The following is a 14,281-nucleotide window of genomic DNA, read 5'->3' as shown; positions in this document are numbered from 1 at the left end:
GCAGTTTTATTAAAACGGTTGTATGTGTCAGTTCCAGCAGAGCGCTCTCTTTCTCCGTTTGGTATGTGTAATGTATAGAGATGTTTGTTATTCGCTCTCATTTGTTGAGTAGAAGAATAAACTGATCGACTGGGTTCTGGCATCATCATACAGACTCCGTGGTACAATAGGTTAAATATCAAAGCAATTTGAACTATACAACGAATTACTCAGAAATCTTGACGACTTTAAAATATATTTACCAAATTGTGAATAGAACTTTACTGATAGTGTGCTTGAATGGCCGTGCGATTCAACTCCACCGTTCTGATTTATATTGGTTGAAATTCTCTGCGGTTAACAACTCAAACACAGCTAGGTTCTTCTAACATTTCTATAACCACTGCAACAATATCATATAGTTACACACATTCCATTATGTATCAAACATCCTTGGACGATTTGTTCTGAGAGTTACAGGTCGCACGAGGTGCGCCTTCACCACATACTGTGTAAGTATCAGTACTCGCCTACACCATGAAGGTAAACTTCCTTACTGATGAAGACATGAAAAAAAGGAAAAACAAAAGAAAATTACAATTATAGCTGCATCTGATTATCGTTTGCTAAAGAACAAGAATAAGGATTTACAAAGCATCAAATAAAGATTCTTGAATTGTGATACTTAGAGAGAATGTTACGGGTGGGTTGGATTTAAGTAATAGCCGCCAACAGGCACCCTCAGATTGCTACGTTCGGCACCAAAGCGGGATCAGGTAAATGGTGGTAGATCAAATAACGACACGGATTTGGAGTAGGTTTGTGTAAAACTGATTAATAATTACAGCGTTTGAAAATATGTGGTCTGATTTCTGGTCAGGTTTTAACTATTTCGGTTTCACCAATGCAGACGTCGAGGATGACCAAGGTTTGGAAATACAACAATATAACGGCAACAGTCGTGGGGAGACTCAATGACGAATCCCACTTAACCACGTATAAAACCCGACATAAACATAGTTTTACGACAAACTACAACGGCTGTGGACACTTTGCTATACTTCTATCGTAATCGATGAAGCTATAGTCACGCCCATTACCCCTCACAAATATTTTTATAGTGACCCGGTTACCTGACCTCAAATACTATATATTCAGAACAACACACACCTGCTCACATAACGCACGCAGCTCAGTTATGCATGGTTACTGGATTGTGCAGTCGTACGTTGATTTGCTAAGCATATTTAAATAGTAATCAGGAATATATTAGTAGTTGCTTCGGTGTAAATTCTTTAAACTTATTATTTACAACACTTAATTGTTACACTCTGCAATTATTATAAAATTATGTTTTTGTTCTTCCTTCCCATTTTGATGTTGAATGACCGTCAATAAGTCAGCCAAAACTTACTTTCTCGTGTTAATCAATAAATCTTATTTCAGCCAAAATATCCTATTATTGAGAAGATACATCTTACTAGTTATAACGCTCATGTTTACATAAGATTCTTCAGGGGGTTTGCAAGAGATAAAGTAAGAAGTTTGTACTGTTCCCTTTTGTTTGTTTGTTGTTGCTGTTTCTCCATATTGTCTCACCATATTGCCCAAATTTTCACAAAAATATTTGCTTAGGGGCTATGTGTGTGGTGTTCGGTTTCGAAAATATCTGGTATTTTTTCATTTCCTTCAACGAAGTTTCATAGTAGCCGTTGTAAGAGGTTATAAGAGGTTGTAATATTTGTACACCAATGAATTATCTTTGTCTGCATTTTCGAAACATCCCTGACCAACATTTTTCATCATACTTCCCTCTACTCGTGCAATTTTGAACGGTCTGTTAGGGGTTGAAGGAGGATTTTGTATATTGGTAGTCCATAGATGAAATTTCGTGCAACATTATGGGTCTGTTTTGAAGTGGATTTATCCAGTTTTGAACAAAATATACGGTTAAACCTTCAAAAGTGGGGCTGACGGGTGTTGTAGGCCGCGGCGTATAGAATCACCAACAAAAGCAACGACCCACAGGAAATGCGATGAGGTCGAACATGACGTGTGACTGGTGACAATTTTCAACAAGGTTATGGATGAACAAAATAGTATTGGGAAATACTTGGTTCTTAGGCAAAATGGCTCACCTGGTTGGTCATTTTCAAGCCTGAGAAGTGCCTTTTCCGGTGATCTGGGGGTATCAAAACCAAAAAAAGGCATACGATCATGCACAGCATCGTTACCGATTGTTTTTATAGCATTATAAAAAGCTAGTGCAAAAACATATTATTTTATATTTCAGATTTTACTTTTTAAAGTCTTCTTCGTAACAATTACTGTAAATATGCATGAAGGAAACTCATTTCATTAGATGTACTGCCAACGTGGCAGGAAACATGGTTGTCTTGTTTTTGAAAGTACATACATTCAGAAAATGTTGTGCACAGGTTAAATTTAACTTGATTTTTATGTCAAAGAAGAACACTAAAACATTTAAGTAAATTTTACTTTACTGCTGTTTTGTAAAGTTTTACATGATCAGCATGTAACGAAACTACAAAATTATTATGTATTATTTTGCCAAGCGATTTCAACATAGAACCCGTTCATTAAGTGTTTTATAGATGTTTAAGGGTAATTATTAAAGGCACCTTGGTTCCTTTTTTTAAAAATTGATCACAAAAGAGAAGCACATTTAAGAGATAACAAAGAGGAATGACAACACAAATAATTCAGAATATTTGATGAATTCAACCTATCATTTCAACACTTAAGAGGGTTTCCTGAGCAGCTACAATCATGCATTAATAGTGAACTACAGTCGTAATATTTTAGATCATGTGTCCAGTTATGGATGGCAGTTTGCATCATATACATTGGGCGGCCGTAACCACATTGATATCATACTTTCAAACGGTTGAAATCTTTCAGTAAATCCCACTTTTACCTATAATAAACAAAAATACAATAACAGAAACATAAACAAAAGGCAAATAACAAAAACATGATCAAAAGGTATGATCTTAAAGATGCATGCTTACGAAAATTTAAATAATTTACTTTTTTAGTTTCCGAGATGCATGTACAAAAAGCATTGGTCGACTTAGGAGTTTTTACCCATCTCCCTCAACAAGTTGAAATAGTTGTAGGCTCCCAAAAAATAACAGAATCAACTGTCTGATTGCAAAATTTGACATATTCAACTCTACCCGCAGCATTAGCTAAAATCGCTTGCATTGATACGTAAAATGATCTGTTCATAGTAACTTTAGTATCAATAACAATAAATAAATCCATGAACATAATCAAGAAACATAATCTATTATATCATATGAGCTTTGCAAATTAAACATGCTGGTATATAATTGAGCATTATAGTACAGTCACAAAATATGAGGAGGTAACTAAATCTACCCTTCCCCCCTTTCTTTGAAAAAGGAGAAAAGGTTCAGATTAGTCAACAACCGCTATACCGAGGTCATTTCAACTCCCGGAAAAGTAGGGAAGGAGCCAGGGGAAATATAAGACAAGAACAATGTATGAAATTTTCATTATAAAATTAAGATAAAATTCTACGGCTCGTTGCAACACCTTGGATGAAATCTCAAATGTATGGCTTAAAACTGTTTTGTAATGCTTTTGACAAACACAGAAATTATGATTCTTAGACATATTTATTTTAAATTTTCGCTATATCGTTTACTATTATGATTAATCCCAGACACCAAGTGGAACCCTGTCTCGATATATAAACGGCAGAACTTAAAATCGTTTTCGTAGCGTGTAATATGTATACAAAGAGATACACCAGAAAGAAGGAACAAGCGTGGACATTTAGTTTATGGTTTGCGTGTGACATGTTTACCAGAAAGTAGGAAAAATCATGGTTAATTTGAACAAAAATCTTAAAAGGAGGAACTACCTATCACGCACAACAGTTCTATCAAAACGGTTGCATGTGCCATTTCTAGAGGAGCGTTCTCGTTGTCCTTTTGTTCTGTGTAATGTATAGATGTGTTTGGTATTTGCTCTCATTTGATGAGTAGAACAAATAAACTGATCGACACGGGTTCTGGCATCATCATACAGACTCCGTGGTACAATAGATTAAATATCAAAGCAATTTGAGCTATACAATGAATCACTCAGAAATCTTGACGACTTTAAAATATATTTACCAAATTGTGAATAGAACTTTACTGATAGTGTGCTTGAATGGCCGTGCGATTCAACTCCACCGTTCTGATTTATATTGTTTGAAGTTCTCTGCGCTTAACAGCTTAAACATTGGTGTATTCTTCTAACATTTCTATAACCACTGCAACAAAATCATATAGTTACACACATTTCATTATTTATCTAACATCATTGGACGATTTGTTCTGAGAGTTACAGGTCGCACGATGTGCGCCTTAGCCACATACTCTGTAATTATCAGTACTCGCCTACACCATGAAGGTAAAGTTCCATAGTGATGGAAACATGAAAACAAGAAAAAACAAAAGAAAATTACAATTATAGTTGCATCTGGTTTTCGTTTGCTAAAGAAAAAGAATAAAGATTTACAAAGCCATCAAATAATGATTCTTGTGACTTTTGATACTTAGAAAGAATGTCACGGGTGGGTTGGATTTTAGTAATAGCCGCCAACAGGCACCCTCAGATTGCTACGTTCGGCACCATAGCGAGATCAGGTAAATGGTGGTAGATCAAATAACGAAACGGATTTGGAGTAGGTTTGTGTAAAACTGCTTTTTAATTACAGCGTTTGAAAATAGGTGGTCTGATTTCTGGCCAGGTTTTAACTATTACAGTTTCTTCACTGCAAACGTCGAGGATGACAAAGGGTCGGAAATACAATATAACGGGAACAGTCGTGGGGAGACTTAAAGACGAATCCCACTGATAGTGCACGTATAAACCCCGACGAAAACATAGGTTTACGACAAACTAGTGATGGTGATTTTAAGGTCCTCCTGCAAGCAGGAACTCGCAAAGAAGCCATCAATGGCTTATCAAAGCCGCAAGCTGACCGAAGACAGTCTCTTAAATTCATATTTAACGTCCATGATTATGAATTGTCAATTGTCAACAACTCTGTAACTAGACGACATACATTAATCTTGGAGTGACTCGAACTCGGGACCTTATGATTGAAAGGCACCGGCGTTAACCACTGAGCTAACACACTGAGCTAAACTACAACGGCTGTGGAGACTGTGCTATACCTCTATGGTAATCGATGAAGCGATTGACACGCTCATTACCTCAAACAAAATATATTTATTGTGACCCGTTTACCTAACCTCAAATACTATTCAGAACAACACTCACCTGCTCACATAACGCACGCAGCTCAGTTATGCATGGTTACTGGGTTGTGTAGTCGTATGTTGATTCGTTAAACATAATCAAATAGTAATCAGGCATATATTAGTAGTTATTGTGTAAATTCTTTAACGTATCATTTACAACACTTAAATGCTACACTCTGCTATTATTATAAAATTGTGTTTTTGTTCTTACTCCCCATTTTGATGTTGAATGACCGTAAATAAGACAGCCAAAACTTACTTTATCGTGTTATTCAATTAATCTAATTTCAGCCACAATATAATACTATTGAGAGGGTCCATATTACTAGTTATAACGCTCGTGTTTACATAACTTCCTTCAGGGGGTCTGCCAGACATCTAGCAAGAAGTATATTCTGTTCCCTTAGGAAACATAAATACTTCAACAAGATATACGTTAGATTCTTCGGTGTACTGTTGAGGTGCCATTCTTTTACAAAGTTGAAGTTGTGAAGGAAAATGACATTATATACTATTGAAAAAAGGAGACATTATTGTTGGAAAAATGCAGCAAATAAATGTTCATTACTTTGTAAAAAAATGAGCACACAAACACAACTATTGAGTTAATTTTTTAGTACTACCTCTTGCAAACATTTACGTTAACATTATTGTGAAAAATTATTTGTTTATATAGCATCTTAAAAAAAGGCTGTTTTATAATTATATATTTACACAGTTTCATCGCATCCTAGTATCATTCACTGCATCGTTACCTCTTGCGAAGATTTATTTACACAGTTTCAATGTAGCATACTAGGCGGCGAGATTTTTTTCCCAGCGCGGTAAAGGCCATAATTTGCATACCTCGCTTCTCATTGGCTGGGTCTTGCACTTTTCATGCTGAATTGGGAAGTTCTTGCTTACGCTATGCATGTGTGTATGTACATGTACATACACATGCACGCAGTGGATCGTGATTCGCATACACGTTCTGTATGAACCGGCGACTGTCTTGAGACAACTTTGTTAAACAATTTGTTAACAAGTATTTCCTTGCTTTTGCGCGGATCTGCTTGTGTACATGTACATTCATAAATACGCAAAACAATACTGCGACTATCGACTGTGAGTGTACACGTCTAATTGTAGATACCTGTCCTTCATTCAAGGTAAGGATTACTTAGGTCTATGATCCAAATCGAAAAGCCAATATATTGAATAAGGTAGTTTTGTCTAGGGTGACTGCTTCGAAGTGATGGTGGAACTTGTTGTACAGAGTACTGCGATGGCAGATTAGTACCATGCGTTTGCTTGCTTCCAAACTGCATAAAAACATTGGACAGCTTGACCGTTTCTGGTTGACTATTTACTTGAGATGCTTTTACATTTTAAACTGATAGACTCTTATTTTTTAGCATATACATTGACTTGATTTTCAAAATTATGCCCCTTTGAAACGATAAATTATTACCCTTTGGCACGGTTTTCAGATAATATAAGACGAAAGATATAGGCCTTATATTTAACATAGATTTTAACATAGGAGCCGTTCATAAGTGTTTCATACATGTTCTAAGTTAATTATTAAAGGCAGCTTGATTCCTTGTTTTTTAAGTAGATCACAACAGAAAAGCACATATAAGAGACAACAAAGAGGAATGACAACACAAATAATTCAGAACATTTGATGAATTCAACCTTTTATTTCAACACTTAAGAGGGTTTCCTGAGCATCTACAATCATGCATGAATAGTGAACTACAGTCATGATATTTTAACTTTTGTGTCCAGTTATGGATGGCAAGGTATCAAGGTACTATCTCTTAAAGGTGCATGCTTACGAATATTTAAATAATTTCCTTTTTTAGTTCATGAGATGCATGTACAAATATCATAGTCGACTTAGGAATTTTTACACAACTCCATCAACATGTAAATATAGTTGAAGGCTTCCAAAAATTAACATAATCAACTGTCTGATTGCAAAATGTGACGAAGATTCAACTCTACCCGCAGCATTAGCTAAAATCTCTTGCAAGGGTACGTGAAATGAACTGTTCATAGTTACTTTAGTTTCAATAACAATAATTCAACCCATGAACATATTAAAAGAAACATGATAATCATTCTATGTCATATGAGCTTTGCAACTTAAACATGCTGGTATATAATTGAGCATTGTAGTGATGCGCCAACGAGTAAAACTGACTATCAACGCTTAGACAGGATTATGATATAATAGTATAAAGCACAATGGATCAATACTTCCTCAAGTAAGTTGAAGGATCTTGAATAATTGATGTCAGCCAGTTAAGAAATTAGTTTCCTTCACTTTACACATAAATACCCCACCTCTTCAACATTTATAGTAAATATCATTTTAAAGCTAAAGTTAAATCATAATCAACTGTCGGTTTTGAAGACAATGACAATGATACAACTATTCCTGTAGTCACCCATATATAAGAAGTATTTTCATAATCTGCTGCAGATAATTGTTTAAATTTAATAAAGAGTCAACAATCAACCAGTACCAAATAAAGAAAGGAAGAATGAAGTGATCCGACATCTTCTTCAAAGAAAATGGAAAAGTAGTGAACTTTGTGACATGAAACATATTTGCATTAAACTGACCATTAGCATTCTTGGGACACAAAATGCTATGACATTATATCAATTTAATGTTACTTTTTGTGAAATAAATGTTACATTCACCATGTTAAACACACAATCATCACATTGATTGGATTTATTATTGTACTGCTGAGTATTAAGTACAATGAATTTAACACTCTTAGTCCTCCGATGTGACGGGTCTAAATATGTAATTACACAGAAACAACTCTTCCTGAAGTCAATTTAAAACAAGCAACAACTTTAGATACACAGTGATTTGTTCATTATTAGTTTGATTTGAATTAGCATGCAAAACAATCAAAACAAGTAGTGGCGAAATGAAGGATATAATCTTGTTAACCGAACAACTGGAAGATTTACATCAAAGTGAAACTTAGAGATGTGAAAACATGTGGAATGCTGACTATGACGACTGCTACACTGCAGTTATATTGTCTTTGTTAGTTGCACGGTAAGCATATACAATCTCGAATCTGGTTGCACTCTACACTACCAGTCCAGATAACTCATAAACAACTTTTTTTGGAAAAATTCCCAGGCATAAAGGCATGCCTTTTTGTCTCCCAGATTATACACATATAATGATTTGAAGCACATATCAATAGCCTTCATAAATGTCCTCTTAGGTAGGGCATGTCTTTCGATGATCAAAAATAACTGCTGATGATGTTTTTTATTTGCTAACTCCAAGAAGTAACACATATGACTGAGGCTTTTCTGAAATAATTAGCAAAAACAAACTGCAATTTGGTGCTTTCCTAGGAAACCAACAGGGACTATCCTTAGGTTAATGGTTATATTTATATCTAGTATTAACTCAAACATAAATATACTTTTTTTTAAAGATTTTGTGCTTACATGCTAATTTGAAGTCTTGGAAAGCTGCACATGATTCCTTTACAGATAGGTTACCCCTTTGCGTCTCCTAGGAAAAGAATGTGGTATAACAAATGGATTTCAAGTGTGTTTTTCTCATCTAAGAAGCAAGTTAAATGAAGCATTACACTGTTTTTACATATGGTTATTGTTGAATATATTCTCAGATAGTACTGTCTACCAACTAGATGAATTATTTAAGCAATCAAAGAAAAAAAAAGAGACATCTGGTGTGCCAACTGCATACATCTAGGCTTACAACTTAAGTTGAAGTTAGACCTTAAGTACAGGTAGGCTTGGCTGCACTCACATTTACAATTATCTGGCTTGCTCCGATTATCACAGTGATAAAAATTCAGAATTTTTAAGCCTTTGTAAACTCATAAGATGATAATGCAATCAACCCATTTTTTTCATAGCACATCCTATAAACAAAAACTAATAAGAGTTTGGATGGGGGTGTCTCTTTTAATGTAATTTAGAATAGTTTGTACAGGAATTTATATAGCAATGGACAGGTGAGAAGTTCAGAATTTCATATCACATGACTCTTATTCATTCTGAGCTCATTCTGTATGCAAATATGCAAATTAGGTCCCAACATGGCATCTCTTCTGTCTATGAACAGTTAACTAGAACTCAATGAATTGGATTGTCATCTGAATTTATGTTATTTTATGATATTTCTATAACATTTCCTTCCTATTAATACCAATAGTGGTGAAATTAGATGATAAATGGCAGAGATATGAGTTGTTTTTTTGCTTTTAGGAGAGTGTATCCTGTGACTGTATAATATATAAATACTAAGTACTTTTGCCGGTAATTTGCAAGATTTTGACAAATATTTCAGGAATGTTGGGGAAATTTCGGTCATAATTTCTGCCACACTATATTGAACTATGCTTGTAAAGGTATCTTTGTAATGTATTTAACTTCTTCTGGAAGATTAGTGACGTTGCTGGGCTGATCTATATTTCAACTGATATGAGGAAAATGAATAGGTCAAAGGTAAAAGTTCAAAGAATTTTAAACGTAACAAAGTTTCAACTGAAGTGTCTGCAATTGCATACACTTTAATGATAAGGGCTAGATCACTATTAAATTATAGCCTTAGTTTGGTTTATCAGTATCACCAATCCACACCAGCCTTGGCCTACTTGTAACCTGCTAAAATGTCAAACCAGTTATTATAAATTGCATTACATGAATACGTTTACTCTAAAAAAATGGTATCAGCGGTACGATAATCCGATGCTCAGGCCATTTTAAAATGTACTGCCTAGTATAGCCTAGGTAAGCCCTACTACGTAAAAAGGACTAAAAGGATACACTAAGTTATGATTAGGCGTAACTGAACTTACGAATAGAATACACTAAGTAACAGTATGAAAAACAGCAGCTAGCCTATTATGTAACTTAATGTATACATTTAACGTTATATCTATGTAACGCAAGCGAATTAAAATCAGTCGTCTACCCGATTTAGTCGTGAGTCTAGAAGCATTTCTCAGTGTTGTCACGTTCAATTATATAATAACTAAACGTCCACGCCACGAGTGGTCGCTAACTGCATGTAGCTTGCGCGCGTATGGCGGTGGATTACAAGTATATTTGGTAACGATACATTTATTTTACAAAATGGTACAAGTTAGGTTGCAATATCTAACTCTGCATCCGTTTATTAACGCTTTGGCAAAAATTACTTGTAATCCTGTTAAATTACTAAGTGGACTTTTACTATAATTTTCGGCAATACGTGATCGCATGCATACGCATACTTTTACTGAATGTTGTGTAATATTTACAAAATGCCATGTATTTTTTTACAACCCGTGATTTACATTATTTTACATATTGTTTTCTGTGTGTAAGATCAACAGTTATTTTACTATTCCCAATAATAATTTTACGACATGTTATCTTAATATTCAAGTACAACATCAATTTTACTAGCTAGTTCTGTATAAATTTCCTTAAGTTTCCTGTCTGTGATTAATAACTCCTAATTGTACTCGCACTACAACATAGTTACATGTAGGCTACTCGCAACATAAATCCGATCTCTGTTTATTACTTGTAATCGTACTCACACCAAGGGAAATTCCTACTTTTACTCGTACTAATGTTGTTTAACTACTATAACACAAGTCTAATCTATGTTTAGAATTTGTAATCTTACTCATACCTAGGAAAAACTCTACTTGTAACCGCAGTCACGTTGTTGTACTCGTAAAATATAAATCTGATCTCTGTTTCCTTTTTTGTAATCGTACTCATACCGACTCACACCAATCTTAGTTAAATACGTTCATACAAATCCGGTCTCTGTTAAGTCATATACAAGTAAGTTAACACTGCAACACACATGAAGAGCTGGTACATGTAATCAACTGTGAGTAAATACTCGTATAGATAGCCTTCATTTGTGTACTCGGGGTCACCTTTTCGTCGTTACATTAACTCTACCCGGGCTTTGCAAAGAAATATCAGGAAATGTCGCACGCAAACATTTGTCTCGTTATCTATAAAAAAAATTATAAATGTACATTTGTATGTGCTAATGACATAACGAAATACGGTATGTCAGGTGATTGTATTCTTAAAAAATGGTCGAATGATGGCGTTAGCAATCAGTTGATAGTACAGTTCTTGATCCTCAAAGTGATTAACGTGTGGTCATCTTGGTTGCAAAATTACGCGATGATTCCGTGCATACCCTTTGGGTGAAAGGAGAGAGAGAGACAAAGTAAGAATCAGTCAGGTAAATTAATCAATCTCTAGTAAGATTTTACCAAACCTTCATCACAAGGAAAAAAAAAATAAGGTTTAAAATCTTAGTACAGGAACACAGATCTTACTCGCACAATATGGCTTATTTGATAAAGTAGTTGCCACTATTTCTCTCCACACCCGCTTTTCGAATTATTTTGTGTCTCACATCACATAACGAGAGTGGGTAGGGCTTGGTTAGGAACCCGGCAAGAGAGCTTGTGAGTAAATTTCCGGAAGAAAGTTCACTTTCCTAGCTACTAGTCTCTTCCCGGGAGGGTGGGATTTTCAGGTCTGGGACAGCCTCCCAATTATGTTTAAGTATCATAGCTTCCTTTCTGAATATTTGCTTGTCTGCCTATTATCATAACAACATTATTTAAAAAAACAATAGAAACGTCTGATTTGATAAAAAAAAAAGTTTTATTTTGCTAACCTGCAGGAGCCGATCAAGCATCGATCATGCATGACACACTTTGATCATCCACGCGGCGGCTGATTATCTGTTTTATTAACAAACCTGCCACGTCGCAGTTATAAACAACCGATACATTAATGCATTACACCACCGGACCAACGGATACTGGAAATGACGTGACGTCATTTATGTCGTTAATTATTCAAGATGAAGGTCTTCGACACCATTATTCAAGAAACTGAGTTGTATACACTAAATGATTGACTAACGCACACCCTTTGCCTCCTGACAAAGATTTAAATACGTTCAATCTACATTTTCTTACTCTTATTAAAGAATCAAGTTTAGAGATATCAATTTTATACATCCGATTATCTACATAATAAACATAATACAATGTACAACATGCAGGGTGTACTTTGTTGTTTAATATGTTTCGATAGTGATAGACTAAGTTCAAAATTCCCCGACTGATTTAAGTTAGGGTCTCAACTCTTATTAAAGGGCATCGAGCGAATGAACCATTTTATAAAGGATGTTTCCATATGGCCATTGAAGCCGACTGCTTTGTGAGGATCTTGTGATCCTTCCCGTATTTATCTAGATATCAAATGATACATTCTTAGGCATAGTTAAATTACTTTCAGTTTCTGATGTTCTCGGCGTCTGTCGTCCATTATACTTGACGTATTATATATAACCTTGAACAATACCTCCACGGTGTGTGACGGGACTTAATTGTAAGGTACTATCCAATTAAATTCATAGAAAATTAAATTGATATTAATTATGATTTTCCTGTATTGTGGTCCTAAATGTAACAGTGAAAACCAATGAGCACCATTATTTTACATATTTTCCATATTTGACTTCAATCATTTATTTTAAACCAGACAATATTAATTTCAAATTTTAATTTATTAGCAACGGAACTAGCTATATAAAGGGAGTGTGTCATCAATGTTTTCCTGTTAATTTATTTTTGTGTTATTTGTAGTCGTCGCTATCCCGTAAAATCCTGAAAGTTCTCAACTAGTTGAGCTGCAAGATCTACTTATAGTTATTCATATTGTTAATTCTGTGCAAGGTTGTTGAAAATGAGTTATATTAATAATTGGAAAAAATCTGAACCCGACTCGAATTTAACTTAGTCTCGGGTTTCACATTTACGTACAATGCAGTTTACGTAGAGGTCAAGTTGCAAACGTGGCGAATCCCTGCCGTAATTCACGTTTTATCAGTATTGCAACATCGTTGATTATATGCAAATTACCCGCATTGCGTTTCACTTTAAATTGCCACATCTCCTCAGTATAAGAGACATTTACACGGTGAAGTCCAATCCAGTTAGCTTTGTTCGGCACCACTTTTCCTGGTCTACTTGTAGTGTGACATGAAACTGCTGTTTTGGGAATCACGTTTCTTGTAAATACTTACGGTCAGCCTTGAAGCTTGAGCCTCACTCAACGGATTAAATCGGTATAAACTAAAGGTAGGCCTATTGTTGACTTTTTTTGTTCCTATAGCATAACCAAACAGGTGTACAATCACTGGCGCTCCCAACGTACTGTTTGACTCTTTGAACAGAATTACATTCTTGAATAAGTAATACATATTGTCATTAATTTACATGAATAAAGTTAATCATCATTTCAAGACGTGAACCATATTACATTGTTATACCAATCAATATTTACATTAGAAGATTCATTTCTTTGGCACCCGGACCTTCTCCATTCCTTCTGGCTACAACTGATTAAGCCCCAGCAAATAGTAAATGGCATAGAATATATATGAAATTTACCTTTAAAGCGATTTATACGTTAGAGGCTTACCCTCGTTGACAAAAAGATCACTTACGACCTTTATATATTTATTAAACAAATGATCATACATTAGAGTACTGTTGATAATACGAATGAAGGAGTTGGTCCAGATTATTTGGTTTCCAAAACTTTGCAATATGTTCTTATCCATGTAGAAATTAGCAGTTCATAGAGCTATGGACGTGGGTAATCTTAAGCCATCCGTCGCTAATCTAATCAATAACAACTGAACTTTTAATTTGTTCGTGATTATCCGACCAAGTAAAGTCAAACATGACTTTTTCTAATAACCTCTCTAGGAGAATTTGGCAAAACTAGAAAGAGAAATAATATTGGGACAGAGCAAAAGTCTTGCCAATTACATTACGAGACGTATAGGCGAATATACATTAAGGCAACTTTTAAGTCTGAGAGCTTCGGCACGTAGTTTAAGCGAAACAAGTCATTTCCATCGCATTAATTTATAGACCGGACGCAAGTTCCAG

At 35.0% G+C, this 14,281-nt stretch overlaps 1 long non-coding RNA gene across 1 annotated transcript in view; it reads left to right on the top strand.

Annotated features, from left to right (window-relative positions):
• Positions 1 to 6,262: 6,262 nt before the first annotated feature.
• Positions 6,263 to 14,281, top strand: part of LOC139982967 (uncharacterized) — a 29,012-nt gene continuing 20,993 nt past the window's right edge. Inside the window, exons 1-2 of the long non-coding RNA XR_011798448.1 lie at positions 6,263 to 6,436; positions 13,283 to 13,462. This is a non-coding gene — a long non-coding RNA (uncharacterized lncRNA). The remainder of the gene's footprint in view (positions 6,437 to 13,282; positions 13,463 to 14,281) is intronic.

Source organism: Apostichopus japonicus, chromosome 16 (assembly GCF_037975245.1).
Source record: "Apostichopus japonicus isolate 1M-3 chromosome 16, ASM3797524v1, whole genome shotgun sequence".
In the NCBI taxonomy this organism is placed as follows: domain Eukaryota; kingdom Metazoa; phylum Echinodermata; class Holothuroidea; order Aspidochirotida; family Stichopodidae; genus Apostichopus; species Apostichopus japonicus.
The sequence above is the reverse complement of the archived record's forward strand: the minus strand, read 5'-3'. Positions and strand labels throughout refer to the sequence as shown.